This window comes from Aptenodytes forsteri, unplaced genomic scaffold (genome assembly GCF_000699145.1).
Source record: "Aptenodytes forsteri isolate BGI_AS27 unplaced genomic scaffold, ASM69914v1 Scaffold92, whole genome shotgun sequence".
Lineage (NCBI taxonomy): Eukaryota > Metazoa > Chordata > Aves > Sphenisciformes > Spheniscidae > Aptenodytes > Aptenodytes forsteri.
This window is the reverse complement of record NW_008794581.1, coordinates 5,178,413-5,191,907: the sequence shown is the minus strand read 5'-3', so window position 1 is coordinate 5,191,907 and position 13,495 is coordinate 5,178,413.

Genomic DNA, 13,495 nt, shown 5'->3' with positions numbered 1-13,495 from the left:
CAATGCCTGTCTTAATTTTGGGGAGCCTGAAGTACTTAACTGCATGCTTTCAGTAAGGCTGTGTATTCATTCTCTGGGACACTAAGATGCACTTGAATACACCTTTTCTTCCTGCTACTCTACATTTTACCTTCCTGGAGCAGTATTCAGCAGCCTGGATCTGACAGAACCTCCTCACACCAGGCACTGACTCCATTTCAAATGAAACTGTTTTTACATGCACCAAAAAGTTTTCAATTTAAGTTAATCATCTTATTTTCATCTTTGCGTGTATTATTTCAGATGCACTGCCCCACCCTGAATTTGTAACTGAATCCCCATGTAAATCTTCTCCTACAGCTTTCTTTGCTTTCCACATATGTACACTAAACTAAGTACACGTGTACTTTAGCCTGTGTACCTTTTAGCAGGTAAGTTCTCTAAAGCAGCTACTGTTTCTTTTCCAATGTTGTAAGTGCTGGCCCTATCCCATTCGGGGAATTGTACAATTATAAGTAACGTGGTTTTGAATGAAAATGGTATTAACTATATAGAAAAAGAAGGAAAACCTGGTATTTGCTGAATTTTTGACAACAAGTACAAGAGATTAATTGGTCTCAATTCCACTTACTTTCTCTTGCAGGATGGGACCTTAGGAAAAAAAAAAAAAAGGAAAAGTCATTGCTCCTTGTCCTAACAATCAAGGCATGGAAAACAAAAAATATTCCCTTTTTTTTTGTAAAAATTTTTTATTTAATCTCTTGTACTTGTAGACCAGTTCTCCTTCAGCTCTTTTCTTTTGGGGTGCCCTATACGGGTCATGGGATTCCAGCCAATACAGTAGAAAGCAGTCTGCCCTTTTTTCCCATCTCTTTATGATGTCTAGCTTTTAAAGAGTAGGAAAGATGGGGGAAAAATTTTTCTGCGCAAAAGACAGCTGAGGTGTAGACAACAGTTCTTGGATGGATGGATGGATGGATGGATGGATGGATGAGGCAGTTTCTACTGATGTACTTCAGAACATAAAGAAAAGGAAGAGCATGAGAATGAAGAGCTAAAAATGGCATTTAGTTGGGAGAAGGTGGAATAGGTGATGGATCTGTCATGAATGATGGGACTAGATGAAGAGAATTAAGGGCTAAGAGAAAGTTGGTATGGTTTTTTTGTTGTTTTTTTTAGAGAACAGCAATAGTTGGTTTGATATTATCTGTGTGAACTGGACCACTAGAGACCATTCATACTGTTTGTAAGTTTTTTTTTTTTAAATGTGAACTCCCCCATCCCCAGTTTGAACATTCATCAAAGAAAATTGCACCTTACAGCGAAAATGAATTTTTATACTAGTTGAAATCAGTTGGACAATTCAGTTCTCATAATAACATAGCCCCTGTCCCACTGGCACTGCTTTCCCTGCTAATGCAAACCATAATAAGTACTTTGCAGAGATTTATTTTTGATTGGTTTTCTCTATTTCAGGAATGTCAGCATTGCGGATTTGTGAAGGCTTATTAAAATATATTTATTAGAAACACTCTATGAGGAAAGATTTTTAGAGATTTTACCCCCAGTTATTTTTATGTTATGGATTTTTTGGTGTGATTTCTTATTACTCATTTTTTAGAAGAGCAACATTAATTGCCAAATGTGATAGGAATCTTAAATATATTGACATTAAAATAATATGTTGCTGAGATTAGAAATTTGTCTTTGTCCAATTTGCAGGATATGTATATTGGATTACTCTCAAGCTTCTTATTCATGGCTTTTTAGAAACATGAAAATAAGATACTTTTGATTGTGAAATAGTATAAATGAATTGATAAAGATGCTCTTTTGAAGGAAATTCCAGGGTAAGAAGTATATAATACAGTAAAGTACAAGGCAAAAGTGTTCTGGTTTTGTTTCTTGATTTTGATGCACTTCTGCAGAAGACCAGGATCCAAGTACAAATGAGAGCAGCCTGAAGGCTATTCTTGTATAGGCAGCATCTGGCACCAGTGTGCCAAGACGGAAGACAAGGATAGTTTTGGAAAAGAAATGCCTTGACCTTATGCTGATGTGGGATGTCTGAGTAAGAAGCTTCCTCCTGTTTATGCAAACAGTGATTCTGCCTGTGATGGATATGCAAGTGACTTCAGGGCAACTGAATTGGAGAACCAAGACTTGGCTTTCACAGCACAGATTTGGTTGATAGTATTATAGTCTTCAGTCAGAAAGTAGGTGGCTGATTTAAATACTGTCTTGTTACTTTTCTGCTCATCTCAGCAGATGTGATTAATTTATAACATATGACTACTGTAGTGGGAATGACACTGAAACAAAACTTTCTCATTGTGAATATGGCAATTTGGTGTTACAAAGCAAAATGTTGACCCTGCTTTGACTAAATGACATACCAAGGTCTTTTCCAGCTTGAATAATTCTATAACTCTATGTATTTATTCTACTTTGCAAGCTGTAGTGGAAATAGCAAATGCCATATCTGACTGTTCAGCTAAGCCAGGCATTTCTTGGTTGCACCACTGTTTGCTATTTCTGAAGAACCTCTAACCATGGCTGACCAGTCTTTGTAAATTATTCTGATGTTTTCCTCGAGGGTGCTACCAACATGTGAGCTGTACTTTTCTTCCTTGTTTGTAGTTGGGAGTCCTGCAAGGCAGATGATAGAAATAAAAATTAAAATACCACTCTGCCTTGTATCGGTACTGTCTTTGCCAAACTCTGTCCTCCCATTGCACATACCCCTGCTACTTCCCATCATCTGCTGATAAGACCTGCAAGGAGGCTACTGTTGGTTAGGGCCATGTGAGAGAGTTTCTCCATACAGTCTCTAAGAAAAAGATATTTTGCCTAAGTAAGTGGCACAATGTTTTTGTTTAGTTCTTGGGATCCTGTTTTCATATTCTGTTAAGAATCAGATCATATATTATACTACTGATTTTAGAAGCCATCACACCCACACATGTTTAACTATTATTCTGAGGGTATTTGAGACACATGAATTTTTTTTCCTGCATTACAGTCTGTTCTTTCTCTGACTTTTATCTGTTTGTTTCCATTGACAGTTCCTTTTTTAAGTTACACTATCTCTCAATAGATGCCAGAGGTTGTCACACTGTGCAAAACAAACTGCAATATAGCAGCATTCTCTCCTCCTGTGAATGAGCAGCAATGATGAGAGTAGCTATCTATTCCACTCCACGCTCTTCCCAAATCATAGAGTCATTTAGGTTGGAAAAGACCCTTAAGATCATCAAGTCCAACAAATGCTGAGCTTTCTCCTGAGTCTCTGGGCTGGTTTGCAGCAACCATGGTGTCAGTGCCACTAAGCAGCTGGAGCAGCGTTTTGGGACTCACAGCTGAGGTCATTTTAGGACAGGCCTTTCAGGTCAATTGCGTCAAATGTTGGTTCTTCTTCTGCTAGCATGAAGAACACGGTTTTTCAATACAGTATTTATAAGTCAGACTAGATTTTGTCTTCACATGAGACAGTAAAATATTAATCCTGCCTCTGTGCTGTCAGAGTTGAATGCGGCTGTCAAAACCTTTAGGGTAGAGCTGAGGAGAGGGCTGATGTGGAGCCCGTCTGTGCAACAGCAACAGGGAGTCCCCCTGCCTGGTGCTGGCCTGGCCAAGCAAGGGGTTTCCAAACTCTCACTGGTGCATCTTGCAGTCGCTTATGTTCCCTTTTGTGGTCATGTCCCTCTGAGGATGGGAATTGTTATACTGAATAGTTTGACCTAATGTAGCTTTAGTAAAATTGCAGCTAATCTAATGTCTTCTCTCTGGTTGGCCTGGTTCAGACATGCTGCCACACCTTCTTATTCCATCTAAACCATAATGCTAAAATGCATGGAGAGCTGATGTTTATGGCAGCCTCCTTGTCTTTGGGTACTTTACACGAGCACTGCCAGGTGTCCCTTGCAGCTTCCATCCTGCCCTGCCGTTATGTGTCTGTGGTGCTACATCTGAGTCTGTGTTTTATATACCTCCTATAAAGGAGGAAAAATAGTCTGTTAGCTTTTTTTTAGCAAAGACCTGATAGGCTTGCTACTCACCCTAAATCCTGGAACTCTTTCAGGAATGGCAAGTGTTGGTTTTGGGCCCCAGGAGAAGAGTTTTTTTCTTTTTAGAGGGATTTCTCAATTTTGGAGAATGGAGATAATAAAGTGGGAAGAGGAATTACTATCCATATAACATTAACACTTGTTAAGTCCATATAAGCATCCAGTCTGCTCAACCAGACGTCAATATTTGCACCATCACATCTACCCAGATAAATCTCTGGTGGTTTCTCAGCATGTCTGGCAATCTTTGCTGTGCTGCCACTGTTTTCAGGTTTTAGTAATTCCATTCTGCAAAGCAGCTTTTGGGCTGTGAAAAGGGAGGACTTGCTCTCAGATACAAACCATAACCAATTTCTGGCTGCTATTGTTGGTCTGACTGAGCTTTTGACTGGACAATTTCAGGGAATATATTTTAAAAATGCCTAAATAAGAGGCTTGTGAAGAGGGATACTACAGAGAGTTGAAGGAAAGAAAGAGAGGGATGGGTCAGAGGAAAATAAGTTGAAGAAGAAATAGTATAGAGGATTTGCTAGGGGTAATGGAGAGGATTAAAATTAATTTTCAAACAGTACCGTGACAAAAGCTTTCCAGATATTAAAGAGTTTGACTTCAAAGGACTGGTATGTGCTTGAGGGATCAGCAAAGACAGCAAGACCTTGCCAGATCCTAAAACTCATTGGAACAGATGTCCAAGTACAAGCCCTAATACCATGAAACAATGTTTGCATTCCCTGTCCTGTGAGCGTGGACACCTGGGGGGCCGGTGCCTCATGTTGGGGTGTCAGGGAGCAGTGGCCCTCTGTTCCCTGCCTTCAGGATGCTGATCTGAAGGGTCCTGCTGGGTCTGTTTTGGCCTTTCTGTTTTGGCACGTTTTGTGGGTGTATTGCAGTAGTGATGTCCTGTGCCATAAATCCAGCTCAATGCTGCAACCGACACCAGGCTTGTACGAAAGTCCAGTTCCTGCTGAGGGTGAGGTTTTCCACAGCAACATTTCTTTTACCAGATTTTAAAAAGGATTTGGCATACAACCTGCTTTTTGTCATTTGAAAACAGGTCTCAGCTGTACGTGCTGAGCCTGACTGAGAAGGAGACCCTGGGGTCCTGTGTTGTCTTCTCTGTTTCACCTCTGCAAGCCACCATCCCTGGGCTGACATCTCACCATCTGTGTCTTCTTCACAGTTTTCAACTCTTCGTTAGTAGGTCTGCCTCTGCTTAAACACTAGGCTTTCCTGAATGTCACCCTTCTTCTCCCTACACTGGTAGGAAGGGAAAGTTTTTTGTTTAATGTAAAAGCTGAGAAAAGCATAGCTGAGTAAGAAAAAAACATAACCAAGAGTTATGGTTTGTGTGTGCAGGGGGCAGAAGAGAAGCAGATGATCACATGATCTGTTATTATTATGTTAATTCTTTTGTTCTGATAATTATGGGAATAAACAGCCAAAAATAATTCTGGTGCAAGTTGTTGTGCTAGGGTGTATAGCTGCTCAACTGAGGTTCTAAAAATCCCTCAGTGAATTTAATGGGACCTGAATTTTATACAGTGGAAAGGTCTGTCCAAGCCTTCAGCCTTATGGCTGTGATGGATACAGGTCAGGAGGTCCACGCACAGCTGACATAATGAATCGTTTGCAAGGAGTTACCCAGTGCTCTTCACCTTGGCACATGCAATTCTTCTGTCCTGAGCTGTACAAGTGTGACCCTTCCCAACAGAAACCCAAAGAGTACCCAACTTGCAAAGGTCCAGAAATAAAAGCAATGTGGTCTAGAAGACTGGCCCAAACTACCTTTAACTCCATCCCCTGCAATCTCACTGACTGTGGGTAGTAGGAGCTCCAGACGTTAACCCACAGCCCATGGCCACTGCTACTGTTTTAGAGTAATATTAGTCCCCATGTTAATTTAATTACTTGCTTGTTTTGTTTAAAGAATAGTGTTGGATTTTTCTTCAAGGTCATTCAAGTATCTGTTGTCATCTGGCTTTGTATTTGAGTTTTTTGTTATGGAGAAGGAATCCACCCAAGTTTTATTTATGCCCTAATTAAAAATGGCTATTGAATTGGTCATTTAATACTGGTGATGAACACCATCAGGGTTTTGTTCATCCAAAATTTGTATAGCAAAACCTGTTCTTCAAAAATTGCATGGATGTACATTTTAAGAGCTCGTATGAGTACGTGGTATGGCAGTGCCAGCCTCAGCATCCTGTCCTTTGGGTGCTTTGATAAAGCCTAAAGACTGTGGCCTGTTTTTTGACAGCTCTGTGCCTTGGGCCAGATGGTGGGTGTGAAGGCCCATGCTGCTGGTCCAGGAAACTGCAGTGCTGTGATGGATGAGTGAAGTCACTCTTCAAAAGCACTGCCAGCCAGCCAGTTCAGACGACAGCCTAAGGAGCTGCGTTCTACATAAACTAAGCTGTGATCCTTAACCTTTCCAGTTTTCAGCCTCTTTTCCAATCCCGCATGCCCTTCTTTGCAGCACCTCAGGGGTTAGTTGCTTTGCTTGTTCTTTCTTCTTAGACTTTCTTGCACCTTTCTGTAATCACATTTTGCTCCCAGCAGTCTTCCTAACTGCAATAACTGTGAGAATATTAGGCAGTGGCTTGACCAAGCATGTACTTGTTTACATTAATCTGTGTATAGTTATTCCTCATTATGTGGTGCTTAATGATCTTACACATACATAGGACCTGAATTTGCAAAGACACTCCTTTTGGTTCTGATACTGCTCCTTTGCAACTCCTGGATGAAACCTACTGAAAAAGACCTCCATACTAGTGAGAGGCAGCATCTTGTGATTCCTTCAGGAGAGATGTGAAGACAATGTTAATTTTTCAAACTAATTTTTAAATTAGTTTTTGACTTCCCTCACTTACTGTGCTAAAATTTTCCTTTGAACATGAGAACACTTGCAAGCTTGTATTTCTTGGACATGACTTCTTGGTGGTAGCTCTGCCTACAGAGCATAGTCTGAAGTTTCAATAGTTCTTCCCTTAATGTGACACAAACAGATTTAATGTGATGGGAGTGTTGAGACATGTCCAGAGAGTTCAGGATCAGAAGCTGGAAAATGAGTGTCATGGAGTGTTCCTGGTGGTATGTCTCACCTCTGGGCACTGATAGCGGCATGTTCATCCTGTTTCTTCAACCCCCATGAAACATTTGACACTTTTTCCCATGCTCAGACATTGCAGATGAAACACCTTTTTTGTACCTTTTTTTGTCTGGATGGTGTCACGACTACGAGAAGATTTCAGGGAGGTGTCCAATCCCTTCACAGATAACCAAATTTCCTTGCTAACAACTGCCAACTAATGTGCTAAAAATGCTTTTGGATGTAAATGGTAAATGGCACAGAAACTTCCTAAAACAAGCTCTGGCCTCAGTGATACCAGCACCCATGGGACTAGGATATGGATAGGTAAAGAAATGCCACTTTCCCCTCTGAGTCCCTTAATATTTCTGCACAGAAAACATGGACTGTCCCATTTTCCTTTAGTGATTTATGGCTGGTGATAACTTTGATACATACTTCAATGGTGATTTGCCATTCCTATTAATTCCTTTAACTTGTAATGCATCAGTGATACCTGTGACAGTCAAATAAAACATACTAATAGCTACAGGGTATTTTTTTACCTGCCAAGTAAAATACAGTTTTATTTTCATAAAAGAGTAAAGAATTTACAGCAACTTACTTTGTTTGCATGAATTTGAGTGTTTCAAAAGGTAAAAAAGAAGCCAGTCCAAGACCAAATCAGAAGGTTAAACTGGATGTTACGAGCTCATCCTTAGAGGTCAGCAGTGCTCCTACAAACTGTCTCGGTGAGGGTTGGTACTGTGGTGGTCCCTTGTCACAGCTGGAGGGACTTGCTGAGCTCTACATCTTTAGGGTATAGAGCTGTGTGTCCCCAAAGACCAGGTGAGCTGGACCTGGCAGCAGCTGAGGGCTTTTTCTAGAAATGAGCCCATTTCAAAGGGAAGATGGTAGAGCTGGAGGAGGGAAAGAAAGACTTCTTTAAATGCTGAAGACCGTCAAACTACACTAATAGTTAAACAGCCTTACTTAACTGTTTCCTGCACTCTTCAATAAAACATGGAGTAGCATGATAGCATCAACTGTCATATCATGGTGTGTGAGCTACCTCCAGGACTCTGAGGGATTTTCTAGAATAAAACAGTCATCAGTATGTAATGTGACATCTCGGGCTTTGCAGAGACTTCTAAGGAGGAAGTTGCTGCCCTTCTCCCTCAGCTGTTTTCTTTGAGACATTTCCATTCCCTTTTGCTTTTAAGCTAGTTAGAAGCATTGTTAGCAGTCTGTTGAAACCTCACCGAAATGTAGTGATGTGGTCAGAGAGACTGATAGGGTGTTTCCCAGAATGAGGTGGCTCTTGCAGTCCCAGAAACATTTCTCCCCCTATAGCAACAATTTGTGAAAATCAGAGCACACCAAAAAAGAAGCAGAAAAAGAGAAGCGGGAGTATAGCCCAGTCTCCTATAAAAGAGGAAATATAGCCTAGACATGTATTAGTAAGGTGACCCTGAAAACAAATTAGAAGGGGCTTTTAGGCTCAGCACTGCCAGAAGGGAAGTTGGAGCTGTAACCAGCCGGGTGTTTGATGCTTGTTGCTTTAGAAGGTTATCAGGACTTCCTACATTTTTCATACAGAACTAGGATTGCATGAGTGAAATGCCTTGAATCCATCAGTTTTTCCTCCTAAACCAGCAATGTCTCTCATTTAATTATGTACAAAGGGCTAAAAATAGCAATGTGCAGTCAGGCGTGGGGTGTAGCAGAGAGGTTTCAGATTGAGCTCTGTAAAACTGGCAAAACACTCGCCTGCTCTCTTCAGAATAAACATAAATAAATCATTAAGTCAGGCACTCCTGCTCACCTCCCTCAGTCTGCAGCGCAGAACCTTTCTCAGAGCTGCCTGTGCTGTACCCAGCGTGGAGCACTGTGGCCACCAACGCCCTTCTGGTGCTTTCAGGTGGTGTTGGTCCATCTCAGGGTCTCAGCACCGGGACCAAAAAGCCCAATGGCTGTGGCAGATGTTTCTTGTTGCATTGCAGTACAGTACTATCAAGTGTTTGGTTTGTTTTTAACCCCATGTATGTTGACTCGCATGAGAGCGGAGCAGTGTCAGCACCGCTGTTCTGCCTCGTGGGCAGGAGCGTCACCTAGGAGGGTGTGTGGATGCTGCGTGGAGGCAACGTACATGGGCCAGGGTCGCTTACCCTCCTTGGTGTTAATCACGTTGACCCTAGCCCTTGCCAGATTGCTAGGCAGGAGGCAGGGTGTTAGGGGGGTTCAGCTCTTAACCTCTGCAAAATTCCCTGTCTGAAAGTTACCATCCGAGTGTCGTGCCAAAGTACAGACCTGCGCTCAAAGAGCTGCATAGACTCAACAGACAAGAAAAAAGAGAATCTTGGTCAAATTTGGAGTCTACTGATTTTTCTGGTGACTTTAAAATATTTGATGTAGTAAACCGTAGTGTATGTGGGCCTCATGTCTCATCTGCGCTTTAACTTGCAGCCCAAAGAATTTCCATTTGATAACTGAAACCACATGTGAAAGCAGCTTTTTTACATCCCTATAATCTAAAAATGAGCTATGTATTTATAACATAGTCTTTCCAAATTTTGCTGAAAATACATTTCTTCTGGCTTGACTTTTCTTATGCCAAAACTTTGGGTCTGAGACATTTTTTCAGCCAAAGCTCTAATCTGACCCATTAAAAATTTGTTTTAATATTGGAAACATTAAGAAACCTGAAAGCAAATGACACTATGGTGCTGTGTTATATTAGGAGATGTTGAAAAGTTTTTTTTGATAGTTTTATTTTCACATCAGAATTACATGTGAAATTCTCTATAAGAAAATAGACTTTTTATTTAAATAGAAAAAAAAAATTCAGGGCGAAAGTCTGCTGTGCTGTCCTTGCACATCTGAAATTAATGGTATTGCTCTAGAACTGCTCCCCTTGTGTGACTGTTCCCCAACTGCATGAGTACACAGTTTATGCTCTATGCATTTCTAGGCAACGTTTCCTAAAAGTTACCCACAAATATTAATAATAAAAACTTTTCTGGGTTTAATATATATATAATATATATATTTATATTTAATATATTAAAAAAAAGACAGTTCTCCTTAGGAGACAATAAAGAAAATTTGGGGTATAGTTGTGTCAATGAATATATAATTGGACACAATGCTGGAAATGTAGTGTTTAGGGGTAATTGTTTTCCTGGGTGACTAAACTGATTAGTATTGTAGAGTTTAGCTAGCATGCCCTGCAATAGCTCTGATAAACATATAGTTGCTGAACGTTTTTTTAAGCCTGATGATCCATCTTTTTGATTATAGTCCCTTATAAATCATATTACCTTGTGCACTTCATTTGTGTTTGCTGATACTGTGTTTTGGCTCCTATGGTAGTAATCACTTTAAGTAAGTTCCTTACGTTTCCATGAAAAAGCTCTATGTGTTCATGTGTAACTTGTCAGACAAGCCAAAACCAGCACGTTGAGTTATGCAAAAATATTTTCTCTGAGTTAAAACAACTTTTAAAAATCCAACAAAAAGCATGTGCCTCTCTAGTCCCAAATAAAATTAACCTAGAAATGCCTGTAATTTAGGCATCAGTCTGTCCTTACGACCTTTCAGCCTGAATTTATGAGATGTGATACAAACAATGCAAGAGGTAGGCACAAATATAAGGAAGGAGACTGCAAATTCAGGGTGGAAGTGGGGCAACAGAAGTGTGGGCTTGGGGGAGAAGTCTTGAAGGACTGAGAGGGTGTTTTAATTGAAGAACAAATGCTAATTGTTTTTAGCAGAGACAGCCACATGAATAAAAACGCAAGCTTAGGTCAAAGAGGTGACAAAATTAAGATCCAGGGAGTAGGTAGGGTGTGCAGCCTGCCGTAGAGAAGTGCAGGGGGCACATGGGGCAGATTTCCCATCTCACCCACGTGTGAGAGCGTGAGGGGTGAGTATGGAGGATATGTGATGTGCGGGATGTGTGGGGAGATGGTGGTGGTCAGGAAGACGTGATGGTGGTAATGCAGAGCTGAGCCCTGGCCAGAGCTGTGGTTGGGCTGAGCAAGGTTTGTGGCTGCGCGGGTGCAGTCCTGTGAGTTTCGGGGGCCTGGGGGACAGGCAGGATTAGCTCAAGTCTGCTGCTCTGTCCCTTGCAGATCTCATCACCATAATGGGCTGGTAGGGCACCGAGCCAGTATGAGAGGTGTTTTCAACAGTCACTTAAAAAAATAAAACTGTCTTTTAAATACAGATAGGGAAAGAGGGTAGGGAAAAGTGAGAGGACAGGAGATGCAGCAGGGTACCTACCATACAGGGAGAGGGGAGGGGGTGAATGAGTAGAAAAACATTTATTGGGGACTGATGTTGAAAAGCAGACCCTACTATGGACAAAAATGTGGGGCAAGCATTCCCCTATTGGGTGTGCCTGTATTACCTTGCTCTTTTTGTTGAGTTGAACAGAAACACAATGCTAATGTCTGTGTCTCACTCAACATATGCATTCGTTTCCTTTGAAAGGGCATTGAAATGAACAGAGATTATGCCAATGTGCTAGGTTGTATTTACTGAAAGCAGGTATGTCTTTCCGAATGTGAAGAGTGAGTCTGATACCCTCATCTCTCCCAAAATGATAATGGGGAGAATCTCACCATGTTGGGTGTCTCTGGAGTGTGCAGCCCCACTGGGCAAAGTGCAAAGATGGGGGTAGAAGGCAAAAATAGGATTGGTCACACTCAGTGAGTGCTTGGAAAAATGACTGGTTTTGAACTGGTCTGGAACAAAGCTGAGAGCTCAGGGCTAGAGGAGGAAGGCTGCTCTCTGGGCTTTGATAAGCTCTGCATTGTGCATTTTTGGGCTGTCCAGCTTTCCTGCCTGTAGGCTTGCAACAGACACTGCTTGCATCCTTCTCCACCGGCTACTTAGTGAAACAAAAAGATGAGATCTTCTTTGCATGATACGAAGAATGAATGTCTGTTATATGTGATGAAAGTGTTTCCTGGATGCCTTTGTATTTCCCTCTCCTCTGCTGCTCTGTGTGCAGAGCAACAAACTAAACTGCTAATCTGCTTTCGGTTCTTCTTGGAAAGTAGGGAAAGGGCCAGAGTTAAGGACAGATGCCAAGGGTACGGAGGGAAAAATACCAAAATCTTAGAAGGAGAGGTGAGGGCCAGCACTGAGTGCAGCTAACGGGGTGTTAGATGCAGAAGGAAGTGTCTCAGCTCCACCTACGTTCCTGCTGATCCTGAGGCTTTCAGTGCATTGGCCTCAGAGGGTGAGTGTTTAGCCAGAAATGTGGATTGGAAGGGAGGAGAAAAAGGAAAATAAAAAAGCAAACAGAAAATTGTGCAATTCAGATGAAGCCCCCAGAGGGCCAAATTCTACAGGTTTTCTTGTTTCCCAAATTTCCTAGTTTAATTGGAAATGAGGAAAGCCACTGGGGGGAGGAACGGGGCCATGGCAATTATGGAAATGTAGCATTAAAGAAGAAAATTGACGTGCAGTTAAAGGAATAGTGAGTAATAAGAGGAAGTTGTTTTTCAGGGACCTTAAAACTGAGGTGTTTGATGAGAATTGCTGTGGCAGTCCTAAACCCGTACTGTTTATGCAGGGAAATGCATGTGAAATACAATGTTGCATATACCTGCCATGTTTCATTGCTGTGTATAAGAGAACTGCATTATAGCTGTTGAAAAAATCACAGCTTTTGCATATTGTGTATTTTAAATTCATGATCTTTAATGCATGTTTTTTTTTCTGAGCTGTGAATTTTAATGGCTGGATCTTAATGTTGCTGTTCAAAAACCATGAAAATATGATACATTTTCATGTGTATTTATCTTTATTCAACCATATTTACTTGTTTCCTTCATTTCTTTCTTTGCATCCTTATCCATCTGGCTCCTTTTACTCTAACTTTTACTCTAACTTGGACTGTGATTCATATCCAGGGGAGTGAAAATGTTACGTAAAAGATATTTACATTTAAAAACATTTATTCCCTACAGTGGCTGTCATGGTGTGTAGGCTTAACATAAGACAGACCTCAAGCATCAGTTAACATCCTCTGATTTCTATCTGTGAAATGGGAGCAATAATGCTTATCATCCCAAGGAGGCTGTGAAATTTACCTGGTATTTGTAAATATGAATGTTGAATCCCTGCGCAAAGTCTCAAGGGAGTTCTAGTGTCTGGGTGGGCCATACATGTCTGTATGTCCCAACCTATTGGAAATGGTTTCCACACAAATTTTTTTTTCTATGTATGTCAGTGACTTTATATGTTTTTTAGAAGTAATAAGGGTTTTCTAAGAACCTAGACATTTAATAATAGTTTTTTTCCTCTTCCTCTGTCATGGATTAACCTCAGCTGGCAACTGAGCACCACACAGCCGCTCACTCACGCC